We start from the raw sequence: 6232 nt of genomic DNA on the forward strand, positions 1-6232 counted from the left end.
AGGGACTGCTGCAGAGGCTGAAACATTGAAGTTTTCAGTGTTGTTAGAGCTAATCCAGTATAGAAAAGGGCAACATGCTATCTGTGCGGACCCCAAAGTCCTTGATCGTCATTTGAAAGCTGCTGGCCGAGGTGGTCTTGAGGTCGTGCAAATTACTTTGGACTCCATATAAAGAACAGGGGTGACAACATCAGATTCAACCCAGGGTTGGGTCAAACTTATCTGACATCTGACATCTTATGTAGAGCATGTAATGTATAGCTATTTATGTATCACTAGGCAATTAGTTCCCAGGTATTTTGTACAATCAAACCTTATGTTATTATCACATGTTAAAGCTTCTTCAGCTGAAATTCCAAAAGTATATGCCCTTCTGGATTTTTCTCTCTTCATATTGTTAATTGCATAACAGAGAGGAAGAGAAGAGCACTGACATAATAAATCTTGGAGAGTTACCTTCTTCTCCGAAGTGGAAGTTCCAAACGATGAAATGGGTATCCATTAATTGCTCTTTCTGGATCATTTTCCCCTTTAAGTTACTACTTTGCAATTCATTGGTCAAGTTAGCCCTATATTGTATTTCCCTCAGCTTGTTGGTCAACATACTATGGCTATCAATTTCCTGTACACCTGCTTCTTTCTTGAGAAATATTCAGAAGGACGTCAGAGGCATCGAATGTGTACGCAATGTATATTTTTTAAGAGCATTGTGTCTCTAGAATAAGCAGTGGATCTCCTGGAACGTATTGAATGTTGGTCGGCCTATTGTAATTATGTATGAGTATAACTTCAATAAATAATACAATGTTTGTTTGAATGGGAATATCAGGGTCAATCATGATTTAAAGATTCAGGAAGAAACTCTAATCAGGATCATTGCTTACTAAGCTAACTTGAGCATTTCCTTCGAGATGCAACAAATCCAGAGGTTCTAGTGTACAAAAACCTGAAGGGCTCAAATACAGCAAGTTGTGTGCATGCTTCTGACTTTGAGTTTGGATAAGTCATAGTAGAATTTCACAGCTCGCTCATCAAGCACTCTACGGAAATTCTGAAGCCTTCTTTTGGCAGAATGACAACCAGTACAGAGCATTCTTAACTTAACAGTAAAATCTCAATCGGTTGGTTCTATTGATGTACCTAAATAAAGGTCGTCAATACCTTTAGAATATTCACCTCATCATTCTTAGAATCAGAACACGGCATCAATAATTTAGAAGAGACTGTTTTTCATGAAGCTAACAAAAATTGGTCGAGACAATTCGATATGTGATAGCGCACCCTGTAGTGCTTAGACTAATATTATAAAGGCACGACACATGATAATTCCTCATATCTGTTTTAGTAAGCAAGACATCCACTTCAAAGTTCCATTGCTGGAAAATTAGTTCATCTAGTAAACTTACATTATCTACAGCAGAATTATTTCACACTTTTGGTGGTCACAAAATCAAGCTACACGAAGACAATATGAAAGGAGATTTTAGATCTGATCCATTCCCTCTATAAAAGAAAATCTAGTTTAAAGATGGTCATATTCTCTGATTCAAATGAGAAAAAAAAAATCAAATAACTGTAACTAAGAAGAGAGCGAGCGACAGAGTACCACAAACAATTGGATGGAAAAGTAAGAAAGTCGAAAACCAACTCAATTCGAAACGAGCTCAATATGATTTGACAGTGAACTTTTACAGACAAATAATAGGAAATACTATAGAAAGAAAAAGTGATACGAATACAGGTCCATTTCTTGTGCTCCATGAATCTCACAGTTGTAAACTTGTAGTATTGTAAGCAAACGTGCAAACGGAACGTCTTTGGTATAAGATCTGTCATCTTACTCATCTTTCAAATTCATTCCAACAAAAAATCTACAGAGAAAATGACTATGTTATATCACCACGAAAGCTTACTTCATGATCCATTAGCATGAACCCGAACATCAATATCCACATAGAGAATATCATTTCGAAATACTATCTGATGTCAATTTAGCTAAAATCCTAGATGTTGAGCACTTGTGACTATTGAACTGAACTATGTCAATAAAATTATGAGATTTATGGATAAAACTCAATCAAGTAATTCAACAGAGAACCCTGCATTTTGGCTTTGGCTTGCTACATATGTGCACAAGCTTCAACTCTCCTAACACATTCTGACATTCCCTCCTAACACATATTCCCCCTAACACATATTCCCCTAACACATATTCCCCCTAACACATTCTGACATTCCCCCTAACACATATTCCCTCCTAACACATTCTGACATTCCCCCTTCTTATATAAGGCCTCGCTTTGATAGAGTTTAGCTAATTAGATTATAAGAAACAGTTCTAATGTCTACATTTTCAAGCATAACATCATAGCAAGATATCATTTCAGTCACAACTCCATAGCAACATTCAGGAAACTAACGCATAAGGTATAAAAAAAACCCAGACAAGAATCCCTTACTAGGCATGAGACACATCTTTAGATGGTCCAACTCTACCATAGTAGTTACTGGGCGCCAAGGACTTCAATCTCAAACACCAAAACTGAGTTAGGTTGTATTCCCCAAGCTGCAAATCCTTTAGCACCATACGCATAGTCAGGGGAGCACTGCAAATTCGTAGAACAAGATTAGAAGACACCTAAAAATAATAATGTTCTATTCTCAACATTCAACTGCCACAACAAATCCATTAACACCATCTAAACTGATTTTGTTACGAACGAGAGAAAAATTGAATCTCCCTATATTAGGTTAAATCATTCAAAATTTATCTGCCGAAGTTCTCATAAATTCAAGTCCACCATAACTTCCATGTCTAGTGCAGTTGGAATTTGATTGTAGATCAGGCTCGAGCCATCAATTTATTTAGCGAAGGGGGATTAATTATTAAATTTTGATGAGACAAACGTGCAGGAAAGAAACTCCTTTAAGAAACTTTATGTGCAACCCTTCAACCTTTGAATTTTTGCAGACATCCTAAAGCATGTCTTAAGAACCTATGGAACTACATGGAGAATCCTAATTATATGCAACTCTTGTATATAATTCAGAGAAGTGCAATGTCCTCATCAGATATATTATGAATGAGGCAAAAACAGTGAGTGAGCTATCCATGAGTATACTTGAGTAACATACCTGAACAGAGCACAAACTGCAAAACATTCTCCACATTTTGTTTCACCAGGTCATCCATTTATATTTAACTTTGAGAATTCTGACAAAGTCATTTTCAAAGTAACAATGGGTTCTGCAGTCAATCCAAATATCCAATGGCCTTCTTTCTGGATGCTTTTTTCAGAGCTTCATGAATCCATTCAAATCCCCCGCAGCTTGCGCATTTCAAGTACTTTTTTCCAACATTCATTCCATTCTTAGTAATCTTAACAGTCCTCCTTCCCTTACAATCTTTTTTGTTGCATTCACAGTCTACCCAAGGGCACTCGTCCATTCAATGGCCTGCCTGATCACACTTAAAGCATTCGTTCGTTGATGAGCTTGATCCAATCCCAGAAAGTGTATCGGAAATAGCTTCATCTAACCACTGCAAATAGCTTCGACATGACTGATGTTGACACCTCAAGTACTTCCTTTCTGGATTGCTTGCTGTTTTTGACATGCCCAATAATCGGATCCCATCACATGTAGGTTCTTTACACAGAGAGTACATAAATTGGTACTCAATAGCTGAGTGTCCAAGTTGACCACAAACTTGACATTCAACCTGTGAACAAAACATGTTAGTAATTAGAAACTTATGAACTTTTAATAAACTTATGAATTTGCGATGAAGGGTTGCTATGAATTTAGAAAGGGAAATTACCTTCATATTTAAAAATTATAACCTGGTTCCTGGTTCCTAGTTCCTTCTGCTTGCCTGAGTAACGAAGCAAATCAGAAAGAAGTACTAGTCTCAAAGAGAATCTATTCACAAAGTGCTCTGAGCCTGCCCAATGCTAAGCTAGCGTCCATCAGATCAGGTGATAACAGCTATTCCAACCTTTAAGAAACAAAATTAGAAGCCAAGAACTATTGAGTCGCTCTCTTCAGCCTGCACACCATAAATAAACACACACCTACACACACAAACCACTCACCTACACTCACACAGCCTGCACACACACATAAACATATAATAATGTAATTTAAACATTAAAACAACAACACATGTATAACAACATTCTGTTAAATAACTTGACTAAATATAACAGATAAAATACAGTTTGACTATCCAAAAGACATATAGCAAGTTCATACATTCATACATATAGCAAGTTCTAATTCAACACTCATACACTACACACTATATTCAAAACTTGAGACATGATGGACCAACCAATTATATTCTATTTACTAAAACCAACTATAAAACATCACATTCTAGAAAAATTTTGGCAGAGCCTCCTTTGTATTTCTGACATTTCATATGCACACATCCTGTCTTAACCTGAAAATCCAATAAATATACATCCAAGGCTTATATAAAACTTCATACCTCAGTCGTAAACCCAAGAATTAAACCAACTTAAATCAAAACCCCAAGTCACATATACAAACAATTATTTCAAAAAGTTTACTATCATTGCTCCTAACTCAACTCACACGATTTCCAGTTCTTGTGCTAAAAGCACCGTCACTCGATCCACGTGTCAGAAGAGTTTCCTAGTGAGCTGGTAGAAACCTATCCTCGTATCAAAAGAAAACTACATAAACTGTATTCTTAAACAACCAGACATCAAGCCTTATATAAAAGACAGCACAATAACCAACATTAATCTATATAAAAGACAGGCATTCATACATATAGTGAATTCTAATTCAAAATATCATACATATAGCGAATTCTAATTCAAAATATCATTCTAAAATATCCAAAAGACACAAGTTAACGGCCTACATTCTACTGCTCGATCTACTTCCCTAACTACTCAAGCTTTCTCATAAGCCACGAATACTTCAACTGAGGATTTCGTATCCCCAAAAAGAACTTAAGCAAGGGCTCATTCTCTACCAACAAATCAAGGGCCCTCAACATGAGATCAGGTTCCATGTTAGGAAGTTCTTCTAAAGCAGCGATTAACAAGGTGGAAGGGTCAACAGGAGTGAAGGCATTAGTTAGTTGACGCACTGCCTTGGTCAACTCCTTGAAATCTGGGGGTACTGGAGGCATGGCCTCAAGACCAAGACGAGACCTCTTGCGCTTCACTAAAGGAGGGGTAGTAATGCTCCGACTACCAACTTGTGTAGAATCACCAACTACAAAGCTTTCACCAGGTGAACTATCACCATCATTGGCATTAGGATGTGGACTTGGAGGCTGACTTGACTCTTTCTCTGTATTCTTTGCCCCTTCATCTCCAACTTCTTCATCTAAAATCACTACTTCCTCATCATCGTGTCCAGCATTGCCCCCTTACCCAATTGCCACATCACTCCCAAATACAATACAAGCTTCCTCAAAATGAGGAAACATCTTCTTTCGTAGAGGCCTCGCTGTAGGATGGGCCTATAACAATAAACAATTGCTTAGAAGATATTGTAATAATAAGTAGTAATTTAGAGTTACAAGTTAGTAAAATATATTACCTTGCAATACTCTTCCCATGCCACATGATTAGCATCAATACATTTGGTTTGTAGGTTGTACGAAAAACCAAAACCACTAGCCTCGACAGTCGGCAGCAAGGTCATCTTTCTTCATTGTTTTCAGCCTAGAATGTACATTGTCATTCCCGATTGACATATTCAATCGTTGATTCACAGCCTCAACAACCTCTTTTAAGGTCTTGGGCTTCCACCCATTGTCCGACTTCCTACCTAAACCATTTAAAGTCTTTTCTAACAAGACCTTGATTAAGATCTCATCCATTGAGGGGTACCAACGAATTTGCTTCTGCTTGGGAACAGGTGGTTTGATCACCTCACCCTCACTAACCACACCCTTACACTTGGATGAGTTGCCCGCCCGCCTAGCCATAACTGTTAGAAGTATCATTAAAATACAAACAAAGAAATAAAAAAACAATGTCAAATTCATTAATAACTAACAACCTCTAATAAGTATTCATTACACAAATTCATAGATAACAATATCCATTAAAAACCATAATTAATACAAGCACCAATTCACAACGTGATCCATTATAAAAGATAATTAAAACACCATCACATATTTAATGTGGTCCCATGGTATCTTGCCACATCATTAAAGCCAAAGCATCTCTCCAATTTGTCC

At 37.1% G+C, this 6232-nt stretch overlaps 1 long non-coding RNA gene across 1 annotated transcript; it reads right to left on the minus strand.

Annotated features, from left to right (window-relative positions):
- Nucleotides 1-1504: 1504 nt before the first annotated feature.
- On the minus strand, nt 1505-3262 carry LOC147523627 (uncharacterized). The gene is made up of 3 exons (XR_015196734.1): nt 3136-3262; nt 2460-2606; nt 1505-1871 (listed from the first exon to the last, which is right to left on the minus strand). It is a non-coding gene; the product is annotated as an uncharacterized LOC147523627 (long non-coding RNA).
- Nucleotides 3263-6232: the final 2970 nt, after the last annotated feature.

This window comes from Coptis chinensis, chromosome 1, assembly GCF_015680905.1.
Source record: "Coptis chinensis isolate HL-2020 chromosome 1, ASM1568090v1, whole genome shotgun sequence".
NCBI lineage: Eukaryota > Viridiplantae > Streptophyta > Magnoliopsida > Ranunculales > Ranunculaceae > Coptis > Coptis chinensis.